General features: G+C 37.0%; 1 protein-coding gene across 50 annotated transcripts in view; it reads right to left on the bottom strand.

Annotated features, from left to right (window-relative positions):
• mical2a (microtubule associated monooxygenase, calponin and LIM domain containing 2a) overlaps nt 1-2968 on the bottom strand; it is a 144075-nt gene extending 141107 nt beyond the window's left edge. For all 50 annotated transcript variants that reach the window (XR_012382807.1, XR_012382806.1, XR_012382810.1 and 47 more), the window contains exon 1: nt 2893-2968. The gene's annotated coding sequence lies outside the window, so the exon portion shown is untranslated. The remainder of the gene's footprint in view (nt 1-2892) is intronic.
• Between the last annotated feature and the right edge of the window lie 11210 nt (nt 2969-14178).

Raw genomic sequence — 14178 nt, 5'->3', positions numbered from 1 at the left:
AAACCAGTAACTATTGATTTGCCATAGTAATTGTTTATCCTACGATAGAAGTCAGTGGTTACAGTTCCTTCAGATTTGTTTTTCAACGTTCTTTTTTTATTTCAACAGATTAAACAGACTCACAAAGGTTTGTAATTATTTGAGGGTGAGTAAATATAGTAAGTCAATCTTGTTTGTGGTGAACTATCCCTTTAAGATGATACTTAGAAGGTACTAAAATGTCTGTTAAAAATATTATGTAAAACATTTAAAAAATAAAAGTGAACATGAACAAAATGCTTCAATATATAGCAGATATCTTTTGTCTGATATAAAAAGTAACTACTTTTTATCTAACTCTTAAATCAAACTTAAAATGTCTTATTGTATCTATATTAGATACCATAACATCTGCAGATAAGTAACGCTTTATAACTTCATGTTTTATCATAAAAACTAACTGGCTTCTGAAGTGATTCAAGTAAGAAGAAGCAATAGTTCACCCAAAAAATTAAATGCTGTCATCCTTTACACACCCTTTATTTTATCTAACTTCTGTTGAACAGAAATGAAGATAGTTTGAAAAATGCTGGAAACCTGTAATAGATTTCCATAGTATTTGTTTTTTATCTACTATAGATAGATAGATAGATAGATAGATAGATAGATAGATAGATAGATAGATAGATAGATAGATAGATAGATAGATAGATAGATAGATAGATAGATCTATTATTATCAATATAAATAAAAGTGAAAATTAACATATATATATATATATATATATATATATTATGAAATTTCCACAAAGATATGGAAAACTACTTTCTAACAATGACCCCAAAAGTTTGAACCCTTAAAATCACAGTTGAAATGTCTAATTGTATTTATATTAGAGACAATAACATCTGCAAAAAAGTAACGATTCAGCTACAACGTCATGTTTTATAAAAACCAACTGGCTACCAAAGTGATTCAAGCTAGAACAACCATTAGTTCAATCAAAAAATACAACACTGTCATCCTTTACTCGCCTTTTACTTCTGTTGAACAGAAATGAAGATATTTTAAAAAAATGCTGGAAACCTGTAGTAGATGTCCATAGTATTTGTTTTTTATCTACTATAGAAGTCAATGGTTACAGTTTTCAGATTTCCTTTCCAACTTTCCTTTTCATTTTCAACAGGATAAAAGGAGTCATAAAGGTTTGCAACAGTCAGTAAATACAGTGAGTAAATTTCATTTTGGGTGAACTATCACTTTAAGATGAGACTTAGAAGGTGACATAAGAGCTGGGATGGATGGATGGATGGATGGATGGATGGATGGATGGATGGATGGATGGATGGATGGATGGATGGATGGATGGATGGATGGATGGATGGATGGATGGATGGATGGATGGATGGATGGATGGATGGATGGATGGATGGATGGATGGATGGATGGATGGATGGATGGATGGATGGATGGATGGATGGATGGATGGATGGATGGATGGATGGATGGATGGATGGATGGATGGATGGATGGATGGATGGATGGATGGATGGATGGATAGATAGATAGATAGATAGATAGATAGATAGATAGATAGATAGATAGATAGAAAGAGCTATTATTATTAATATAAATAAAACTGGAAATGAACATGACATTTCCACAAAGATATGTAAAATGAAACTACTTTCTATCATAATTCAATACTTTGATACAGTGACCCCAAAAGTTTGAACCCTTAAAATCACACTTGAAATGTCTAATTGTATTTACATTAGAGACGATAACATCTGCAAAAAAGTAACGCTTCAACGTCATGTTTTATTTTTAAAAACCAACTGGCTTCTGAAGTGATTCAAGCAAGAACAACCAATAGTTGACCCAAAAAAAATAAAATGCTGTCATCCTTCACTCGTCTTTTATTTAGAAGATATAGACAGACAGACAGACAGACATTTCCACAAAGTGGTGCAAAAAGTACCTACTTTCTATCGTAATTGAATACTTTTATAGGGTGGCCCCAAAAGTTTGAACCCTTAAAAATCACACTTAAAATGTGTAATTGTGTTTACATTAAATTAGAGACAATAACAACTACAGATAAATAACTCTATATACTGTAGCTAAAACTTCATGTCACTTCATGACTCCTGAAGAGATCCAAGCAAGAAAGCCTATATATACTTTGAATGTTTGTAAAATTAACAAACATAGTTGTTTTTCTGTGAAAGCTCTCTACAGTGTTGGATATTTTGTTGTGATGCTAATATATTAACAGATTTTTTTAAGTGAGCTTAAGTGTGTGAATACGTGTGGGATGTCTGCACTTCATCTCTATCTGTCAGACTTGTGCCTCTGGTGTTTCTGTGTTTAATAACTAAAAGTATTTTAAGAGTGTGTGTAACTACACCCTTAATAACAATTCATCTAATTATTAAACAACAATAAAAAGAATGACATATACTGTAAAAACAGGTCACACAGACGTTTGACTACCATATAGCAAAAGGAGAAACATCTTCCTCTTCTACTGTACATGAAGATCTCTTAACCAATTTAAGCTTTTTTCAAATTAAATGAAATCAATACAAACACCGCAGAAAGGTCATTTCAGAAAGTTTTCAACCACATGGTTTGCCCCACCAGTTGTACTACCCTGATCGATAAATAACCCAGACCTACTGAGTCCGATATGTTGAAGATTCGTAATATTTGTACACAGAATGCTTTTATAATGACAGTGTAATACACAGTAATCTGGACAGCAGGTGAAGCTGAAGCGAAACAACCTGTCACTCACAACAGAACAGAACGATCCTATATACAACATTAGCGACTCAACAAACACTTTGCTCACACAATACACGCTTACTACTTAATAATAACTACTTAAAGTGTGTAATAGACACTTACCTTTCATTTTATGTCCGTATAAAGGTAAAGGCACAGGTAAGCAGCGATTCCGCGTGACAGTCACTCAGTCAGAAGTGAAGGCAGCTGAAACGCGCGCGCGTGTTGATAGTAGCTGGTGGCGCGCGCGCGTGTGTTTGTCTGATCCGCAATCACACACTGCCTTCTCTTTCACAACACACCATACTGGCTATCATTTACAGTAGGAAGCTATAATAACTGACGCCTGAGTACATGATAAGTAGGTTTTTCCTATTGGCTGTGCGTATTTCAGCATATGAGGGGCAGAACCTATACAGTCAAAATAAATTGTTATATGTTTGTTGTTTATTATGATATCGCTAAGTTACAACGAGGTCAAAATAGCATGCTGTCATAATACAGATATTACGAATTACATCGTCATAAAGGCTTCAAGTACAACGCAACAGGTGATCATGCTGTTTTATATGTACGTTAGCTTACATACTAAACAAAAGAGGTTGAGATTAATGAAGTGATTATTGATATTATCCGTCATTATTTGTGAACTAAAATCATATAAAAATGTATTAAGTAGGCCTATATTAAGTTTATTTTTTCTTTTCTAAAATCCTGTAGACGCTGAACGCGTTATTAGTTTGCAAAGTCAAACTAGACAATGGCGCCACCACGTGGTTAATAGCTTATATTAGATTATTGTTAAAAAATGTTTGCATATGCAGTTACAACTCAAACATTCGAGTTACAAAAATATCTATGTACCACTCACATAAAACATTATATATGGGATATTCTACTAGACACGTACATTTTCACCTATAAAAAATATGGCAGGGCCTGACGTAATGTTGTCTTCCTCAAAAAATCCTACAAAAGCAAGCTTAAAAAGTTCCTTGTCATAGCCTTACACATGTATTGCACGCATTGTATATTAAATTCAGTGCAAATAATGGGCTGAATCATGGGGACAATTGTAAATGTCGTTGTCTTATATATTTGTAGTATTTATTTGTGGAATTAATTTATAATTTCATGTTTTTAACCCATTGATGTGAATGATAACAACTTCAACTTGCTATTTCTGAAGTATTTTTTATAAATAACAGTTTTTAGCATATCAAAACTATTAAAGCTGTATTGGCTCAATTGGGCTGAGGACAAGGACAATGACCGGGTTTGTACATTTGTAAAGTGTTTTTAATAAAGAAAACAAATCTGAGATCCAAATGAATGACATATTCATTTACAGAACAACTCACAGAAATCAACCATCAGGCCATTTTAGCCATTTTTGGGATGAAATACTTACATGGGCAAGGTGGTGCAGTAGGTAGTGCTGTCGCCTCACAGCAAGAACGTCACTGGGTTGCTGGTTCAAACCTCGGCTCAGTTGGTGTTTCTGTGTGGAGTTTGCATGTTCTCCCTGCCTTCGTGTGGGTTTCCTCCGGGTGCTCTGGTTTCCCCCACTGTCCAAAGACATGCAGTGCAGGTGAATTGCATAGGCAAAATTTTCCGTAGTGTATGAGTGTGTGTGTGGATGTTTCCCAGAGATGGGTTGCGGCTGCAAGGGCATCTGCTGTGTAAAAACTTGCTGGATAAGTTGGCGGTTCATTCCGCTGTGGCGACCCTAGATTAATAAAGGGACAAAGCCGACAAGAAAATGAATGAATTAAATACTTATATGTTTTTATTTCAGGGACAGGTAATGTGTCTAGTAGAATGTCTGCTATTTTAAAAACAATGATGAAACCATGATAACTCATAATAACCACAATAATTTATAGGCTATCCTAAATACCATAGTGCACAAAAGATTGAAAATCCTTTAATTAAAAGAGGTTGTTCCCAAAAATGAAAGTGCTGTAATTAATGTATTTTTAGGGCTATATTTAGAAAAATGTTGTCTATTGAAGTCAATAGTTACAGATTTCATTGCAGCTTTCTTCAAATTATATTAGTTTGTGTTGACAACAAAAGGTTTGGAACCACTGGGTGAGTAAATGTTCATATTTGGCTAAACGTTTCATCTTTGACACAGGTTTAATATTTAATCTTCTGTTTTTTTTCATCAATGTGCTTATAAAACATGCAGGGTTCCACACAATTGATTCACGTTGTCCCAACACAAATTGATTAAGTTATCAGATTTAAGTGGACTGAAGGTAAAACAACCAAGTTGTCTACCCAAAAATCTGAAATATTGCGTTGTTTCAGCTCATTTTAAACAAGTAGTTTAAACAAGCAGAAAAAAATATTATTTAAGTGTACCAGATGAAGTGGCAATTAAAATGAATTTGGAAGAATATCCTATTTTTGTTATTAAAATAACCATCAGGGGATAGAAGTGATGATAATAGGGCTGAACAGTATATCATTTCTGTAACAGCCTTCCATTGCTGTTATCGCCAGAAATGGGGGTGAGCACGTATTTCACGCGTGCAATCAGAGTCCATGCATGCTAAAGTTGTTTTTAAGCAGAATGTCTTTATTTGTGCAGGTGAATTAAACAAAGCCTCAATCTTTGCTTCTCCTTTCTTCTTTATCATGTCAATATAACATTCACTCCATGTATACACAGCACATATCTAAACACTGCTGTTTTCTGGCTAGCAAACAAATTACTCTGTGGCACGGTCAAAAACCGTGTGCTTTCCCATACCTGACGCTCTTCCTCGCTTACACAGGCACCTCAGTTATAGTTTTCAGTTAGTGACACCTAGTGGACAACATAAATCACAACAACACAAAAAATGGCTCCTACACACCGGCCCCTTAATTGATTATGGTAATTAACATAACAATTACAAATATTACGTAAAGGAGCCATAACAAATATTGAAGCACCACATGACTCAGACTGTAACAGTCCACATTAGTCATTTACCTCCAGCAACAGACAAAGCTTTCTTACTGGTCGTTCTAAAATACTACTCTTGGTTTTAACCTTTACAGTTCGTACCAGGCCCTTATCATCTGAAAAGGTTTCTAATACTCGACCAAGTGGCCATGAGCCACGAGGCGCAGTAGGATCCAGTAAAAGTACAATGTCCCCTGTACTAAAACTTCGACGTTCCTTTGTCCATTTTTGACGTTTTTGGAGTAGAGGAAGATACTCCCGTATCCATCTTTTCCAGAAAAGATCAGCTAGGTACTGCACTTGTTTCCATCTTCTTTTCACATAGAGATCTGTTCTTTCAAAAAGACCTGGTGGTAAAGCAGGCTTGCCTTTCATGAGAAGCAGATGATTTGGAGTAAGAGCTTCAAGGTCATTGGGATCACTGGATACCTTGGTAATGGGACGATCATTTAGGATTGATTCTACTTCACACAGAATGGTATGAAAGGATTCGTCATCCAGTGTTTGTTGGCGAAGTACAGAGCAAAGAATGTTTCTCACCATCCGAATAATGCGCTCCCATGCACCTCCATAATGGGAACCAGCCGGTGGATTGAAGCTCCACTGAACCCCTACTTGAAGTAACTCCTTTTCAATTTGCTTGTCGTTCCATGCAGAAATGGCCTCTTTTAACTCTCTGTTGGCACCAATGAAGTTTGTCCCATTATCTGACCTGATGTGTACTACTTGACCTCTACGAGAAATAAATCTTCGTAGAGCATTTATACATCCATCTGTGTCCAAAGAATAGGCTACTTCCAAGTGCACCGCTCTACTTGCCATACAAGTAAATATCACTCCGTATCGTTTTACTGTACTACGTCCTCTTCTAACTTCGATAGGACCGAAGTAATCCACACCAGTATTTGTGAAAGGTGGAAGATCAGGTGTAATTCGTTCAAGAGGTAGGTCAGACATCTTTTGTTCGCCCGTCTTTCCTTTGTAACGTCTACATACAATACATTTGGAAATGACTTTTCTTGCAGCAGCATTAGCGTTTATAATCCAATATGTTTGTCTGAGTTTGGACAACATATGATTCCTACCACAATGACCCAATTGGTCATGAATGTGACGAAGTAGAAGATTTGACACATGGTGATTTTTGGACAAAATGATGGGATGTTTGGCTTCGATAGGCATGGCTGCCTTTCTGAGTCTTCCTCCTACTCTGATGAGTTCGTCATCCAATACAGGGTCCAATCTGTATATGCTGCTCTCCTTCTTGACCCCACAGGAACCATGCTTCAGTTGTTAAATCTCATCTCGAAACTCTTGCTGCTGACTGAAGCGAACAATGGCTATTTCAGCCTCAAAGAGGTCTTCCAACGACAAAAATTGTCCACCCAAAGTTGCCTTGAATGACTTCATTTGTAAATCTATGTCTGATTTTGAAGCACTGCAATTCCTTTCCAGTAACAGTAATTCCTTTCTTTTGAGACATATCCGTTTCAGTAGCTTTTTTACCTTGAGCATCCAAGCAACTGCCACTTTCAGTTTTTTCCAGTCTGAAAAATGTGTGATAAGACAGTTACTGGCATTCTGGATATCTTGCATGATAACAGCATTCACTCTAAGATCTTTCTTGATCTCTGGATCATCATCTTCGTGCATATCGACAATTTGCTCTTTGGGGTGTAACTGATGCTCTTCTGTTCTCCAAAGAAAGCTAGGACCTGCAATCCATCTCTTACTGTGCATAAATGCCTTGATATGCATTCCATGTGAAGCATCATCTGCCGGATTTTCCTTGGTGGCAACATATCTCCATTGCTGAAGCAATGTCCTATCTCTAATGTAAGAGACCCTATTTGCAACAAAGGTTTGGAAGCGTTTGTCTTCATTTTTGATGTACTTGAGCACAGTTTGACTGTCAGTCCAAAAAACTGAGTTCTCCAATTGAAGTCTTAATTCCCTTCTCAACATCTGGTCCACTTTAACAGAGAGAACAGCTGCTGTTAACTCCAAGCGAGGAATGGTTAGAGTTTTAAGGGGAGCCACTCTGGACTTAGCAAGTAGAAATGTTACATGCACTTTATCATCACTGTTAATCATCCTAAGATAAGTAACCATACCATATCCTTTTTCAGAGGCATCTGAAAAATGATGCAAACAGGCATGCATGATTTCACCGAAATCTGTAGGTTTTAAGCATCGGCCTACTTGAAACTCTGACACTTCATCCAAATTAGAAATCCAACAAGTCCACTGTTTTCTGAGAGCTGGAGGTATTTCTTCATCCCAGCCCAGATTCTGTCTACACATCTCCTGTAGAAGCAACTTGGCGGGCAACATAAGAGGAGCAAGAAATCCCATAGGATCATAAACTGAACTAACAGTAGACAAAATTCCTCTTCTTGTGCACTGATGGGGTTTCAACTGCAGTTTAAATTGAAACGTGTCAGCTTCTGCACACCACTGGAGCCCCAAAGTTCGTTCTACAGGCAGCTTGTCCCGGTCTAAATCCAAGTACTGGATGTCCTTACTTCTGTACTCTTCTGGAACTGATTGTAGTACCTTACGGCTATTACTAGTCCATTTCGTCAAACAAAATCCACCCTTTTGACAAAGAGCAATAAGATCCTGCACCATGGCAATAGCAGCCTCCTCTGAGAAGATGCTTTTCAAGCAGTCATCTACATAGAAACAATCAAAGACAGTGTCGATCACTTCTGATGGAAAAAGTGCTTGATTGTCCTCTGCCGTTCGTCTTAATGCATAACATGCACAACTTGGAGAAGACGCGGCTCCAAACAGATGGACTATCATTCTATATGTAGTGACTTCCTGCTTCAAGTTTCCATCAGACCACCATAAAAACCGAAGAAAATCCACATCATCTTCTGCTACCTTGACCTGATGAAACATAGCTTGAATGTCAGCCATTAGTGCTATGGTTTCCTGTCTGAATCGTAACAATACTCCCAAAAGTGAATTTGTAAGATTGGGACCTTGCAACAATTGTTTGTTGAGTGAAGTATCTCTAAACGTTGCCCCACAATCAAACACGACCCTCAATGTTCCTTTCTTTGCATGTAATACTCCATGATGAGGAATATACCAAACCTTTCCATCATCACGATCTAATTGATGCTCTGGCACCTTTTCAGCATATCCTTTCTCCAGAACATCAGACAGAAAATTAGTATACTCCTCATGCAACAGTTGATTCCTTTCAAGCCTTTTTCTCAAACCATTACACCTTTGTTTGGCAACACTTAAGTTGTTTGGAATTACAACATCATCACTACGAAATGGTAGCCTCAGGCTATAATGACCATCCAGCATTTTGACAGAGTTCTTCATCATTTCCATAAATTGCAAATCCTCCCTTGACATCTCCTCTTTCTCGACAACAATTTCATTGAAGTCGTGATTATACTGATTTTGGAGCAATTCTTCAAGCCTTCTGATAGAAATCCTATTAACAGTAACAGAGGGTGTACCAGTTTCATCCTCACAGTTACTGCTTGCTTCTGAAAGTCCATTAACAACCCACCCCAGTAGGGTTCTAATGGCATATGGCCCATCGCCATAGCTGTTTATTATTTCCCAAGGTTCCATTACTTGAGATGCATTAGCTCCAATCAGTAAACCTATATTGGCTTCAATGGGAGGAATTGTTACTCTGTCCAGATATGGCCATTTGGAAATTTCCTCCTGCGTTACAATATTGTCCGAATTGACAGGCAGTTTCTTTTGTGTGTACACTTCAGGAAGAGAGAAGAACTTATTACTGTTGATACCGCATACCTCTAAACCAGTTATGACATTACAAGACACAGGCTGTTCTTGCCCCATAGTACGAAGATAGATGTTAATTTTTTTTCCTCCAATGTTAAGCTCATTCATGAGCTGCTCTGAACAAAATGAGGCTGAGCTCCCAGGGTCCAGAAAGGCATAAGTCTGAATTACTTTCTGACTTTTAACTGATTTTACTTGTACTGGAATAATTGAAAGCAAGCACTTTTCATTCCCGGCCCCTGTATGGCCACAAGTTTGGGTAGAGACTATGCTGCTCCTCTTTTCAGTGTCCTTTGCCTGTGGAATTCCAGCTGCCAATTTGCGATATATGTGCAAAACTGTAGGATGCATTTGCTTGCAGACTTCACAGACAAGACGATTGTCACATTCTTTGCTTAAATGTCTAGATTTCAAACAGCTGAAACAAATTCCTTTTCCTTTCAAAAAGTCAATCTTTTCTCGTTGTGTCTTCTTCTTTAAAACATGACACCTTTCCAAAACATGATTGCCTTGACATAACAAGCAAGTCTTGCTTTCATCAATCTTGCTCACAAAACGAGTTCCTTGCTGCAAGTTTTTAACTGGAACTGAGGCAACAACATTTGTAGCAAAACTGTTTCCCTTGAATACCTTACCAGCTTTGCTTGCAACTTGTTGTTTGTCTTGAATACATCCAAACACAGGATCAGAAACGATCTTTGCATGTCGTTCGATGAAATCAACAAGATGTGAGAAATTGGGTCTGGCTTGGATCAGATCCATTATCTCACAGGCCTTTTCTCGCCAACGTTCTCTCAACTTGAAAGGTAACTTCATTACAATGGTTCTCATATTACTTGGCATGTTGAGCTCTTGCATAAAAGAGATGTCATTAAGAAGGTTACAACATGAGCGCAAAAACAAGGAATATGCATATAACCCTTGTGCGTCCTCAGCCTTTAACAAGGGCCAGCCTAAAGCTTTATCCATATATGCAGCAGCAATTTTAAAATCATTTCCAAATTGCTCCTTCAGAAGATTCTTAGCCAATGGATAACCTATTTCAGGATCAAGATGTTGACAACTTCGAACCAGTTCTTTAGGTTGACCTGTGGTAAATTGCTCCAAAAAATACAAACAGTCCCTTTTATTGCGAGTTCTTTCCTCAACACCATGTTCAAATGCTCTCAAAAAGGATACATAATGAAGTGGATCACCATTGAAGACTGGAATCTCTCTATTTGGAAGTGTGTGAGGTTGAACTTGATGTACGAGATATGCAGTGAGCTCCTCCTGCTTTTTCAAAATCTCAAAAAGAGGTTCATCATGAGATGGAAGAGGGTTTATAGCTTGTGTTGCTATACTGCCACTGGAATGTTGTACAAACTGACTTGAGTCCTGATGTTGATTAGTGCTGGTGCCATAAGTGTTCAATCCTCCTATGTGCTGCATTGTTGTTGATTGTGATGGGAAGTTAGAAGTAGTGCCAGTTGGTTGTGATGGACTGCTGTTTTTAGCTCCAACTGTGGCCACTGATAGTTGACTTGTTGGTACATATTCAGTAGCTTGTGGATTTAATATTTTTCTTCTTGTTGAATCAAAAATTCCATTTCCAATCACATCCCTTGACGTTTGACTCTTTGTAACTTCCTTTCCTTTTGAATGAGAACTACCAGTACGTGAGCATTTGCTTTGGCTGCCAACAGTACTCAAAACAGCAAGTTTTGCAGTAGATGCTGCTATTTCAGCATCCAATTCAAGTTGTTCCTTCTGTTTTCTCAATTCCTCTTGCTTTGTTTCAATTGCATGTTTAGATTTCAATGCAGCGGCACGGGCCATAAGTGCAGCTCTCTCTGCTTCGGCCTGTACACGAGCTGATGCAGTAGAAGAACTACTACTGGAGCTGTGCTTACTATAGTTAGTGGCACCCTTTGAAACATTTGAAACACTGTCCTCTGGGACGACCTCATCATTAATATTTGCATCAGTAACCCCTTCAGTTATTTCCTGACATGTGTCAGATGTGGACAACCATAAATTGACATGTTCAATAAACTCGTTTTTTGAAATCATTTTTGCCTTGTACCATATATCATGTTTCTCAATTTCATTATCAGGCAACAAAGTCAACAAAGATTCATGTGCTTCTTGAGCCTCCAAACATAACCTTTTGAAATTTTCAAATACACTTTGTACTTCATTTTCATATTCTCTGTTATTTTGCATCAACCTTTTAATAGTTTCTATTATTTTGCCTGCTTTGTTCAACTTTGCTTTCCTAATTGCTTGCAATGATTGCAGTTTTTCCAATAAGGCCTTTGCGGTAAGTTTAACTGGCCTTTTTTGCCTTTCAGGCTCACTATCATCATAAAGCTGTTGTTTTGACCCAGCAGATTCTTCCTCATTTAAACACTGTTCCTCCATATTACCACAATTTCAGAACAACCATACAGTACAAAAAATTGTCCAACCCTTTGGCAACCAATGCATTGGATTTACGCTTGTTTTGTGTGCACACATAATAAATGGCCATTAAGTTCAGTTATTGTTGCAACAATGTACCTTTAAATCCTGTGTTGAATCACCATCCAATGCGAATCCAACAGGAACGAACGAAGTCCAACGCAACTAGAACAGGAACAGCAAACGAAGTCCAATGCAACTCTATCAGGAACAGCAAACGAGATCCACAGCAACTCCAACAGGAACAGCAATGAAGTCCAACGCCACTCCAACAGGAACAGCAAACGAGATCCACATGGCTATCGGTCCCAAGTATAAATGTGTTCAAGAGCTGTCACTAACGTGAATTTATACTCACAGATCACTGGAAGCAGAGGTTTTTGACTTAATATAACAGCCTTCCTTTGCTGTTATCGCCAGAAATGGGGGTGAGCACGTATTTCACGCGTGCAATCAGAGTCCATGCATGCTAAAGTTGTTTTTAAGCAGAATGTCTTTATTTGTGCAGGTGAATTAAACAAAGCCTCAATCTTTGCTTCTCCTTTCTTCTTTATCATGTCAATATAACATTCACTCCATGTATACACAGCACATATCTAAACACTGCTGTTTTCTGGCTAGCAAACAAATTACTCTGTGGCACGGTCAAAAACCGTGTGCTTTCCCATACCTGACGCTCTTCCTCGCTTACACAGGCACCTCAGTTATAGTTTTCAGTTAGTGACACCTAGTGGACAACATAAATCACAACAACACAAAAAATGGCTCCTACAATTTCAGCATTGATATCGCAACGTGTGCATCCACAATATTCACATCGCAAAATTATGCAGTGCTGAGTCTGAATTATTGTTGATCATGAGCTACAGAACTGTATTTAATTACTGTATTCATACAAAATGTATATGTTTTCCATAGTTCACCCTTAGCTGATTATTCATTATAAGCTTGCTTAGCATGCTGTTCCTGGAGAGAGCACTGAAAAAGATGTTTCCTTGTATTTACTTTTTTTTTTTACATGAAGTGGTTGTAAATAATTTATTTAGGCTGAATTTACACAAAATATTAAGTTGAACATTACTAAATTTAATTTGTTTGTTTAAAAACAACACATATAAATTGTTTGCAATAATTTTGCAGACATTATTTTTTTCAGTTCCTTCCTGTTTGCAGTGCAAAAGGAAAGATTGAGCTCAGGTAGATCTTTAGAACTGCCCCATTTATCTGTGGCTAATGACGGACTGCTTTAAGAGGGAAAAATACTGTTGGCCAGGGACTCTCAGAAATAAAGGTATGTGAGCTGTCAGTGGGGTGGTACCTTTTTCAAAAGGTACACATTTGTACTTAAAGGGTCCATATTGGTACCTCAAAAGCATAGTAGTACCTAAAGATTTTAAGAGGAACACTTTTGTACTTTTTAAGTACTAATATGCACCCTTGAGGTATTACAAAAAATAAATCTATATAAGTACTGTGAACTTACTCCATTTAAGCTGAAGTATAGAGGTATTAACGTACACTGAAAAAAGTGTTGCATGCAGAACTGTAGCAAATAATTTTTTTGTGTTGAATTTAAACAAACAAATTGAGTTTAATAATGTTCAACCTAATTTGTTTGTTCAAATTCAGCCCAAACAAATTGTTTACAACCACTTAACAAAAAATAAAAAATAAATAAATAGTAAATCCAAGGAATCATCTGTGAATATTTTTTTTCAGTGTATTACCTTCAACAGCCAGTGTTGAATTGATTAAAAAATTATTAAAATAATTACTAAATTTAAATGAGTTGAATTAACTTTCAGTAAATTTTGAGTTAACTACACTCATTTTATATCATAAAGTTGCCTGTTGGGTTTACAGTGTGCAATTTCTGTACCTGAATGCTGTTGGACTCCTCAGTAAACTGTCAAATAGAGATATTCAAAACAATCTTGTAAAACTGTATGCGCAATATTTAATCGCAGAAAAATATAAAAAATATATATATTTTTCCAATATGCAGCCCTAAAAATGCACTGAAAAAAAATGTTGGATTTACACGTTTTTTAAGGTAAGTGGTTACAAACAATGTATATGTGCTGAATGTAAACAAACTAAATTTAGTAATGCTCAACTTTGTTTAAATTCAGCACATAAAAATAGTTTGCAACCACTTACCTTAAAAACTTGTAAATCCAATGAACAGTTTTCTTCAGTGCACGTTAGACCAAAACGGATTGACC

This window comes from Danio rerio, chromosome 7, assembly GCF_049306965.1.
Source record: "Danio rerio strain Tuebingen ecotype United States chromosome 7, GRCz12tu, whole genome shotgun sequence".
Lineage (NCBI taxonomy): Eukaryota > Metazoa > Chordata > Actinopteri > Cypriniformes > Danionidae > Danio > Danio rerio.
The sequence above is the reverse complement of the archived record's forward strand: the minus strand, read 5'-3'. Positions and strand labels throughout refer to the sequence as shown.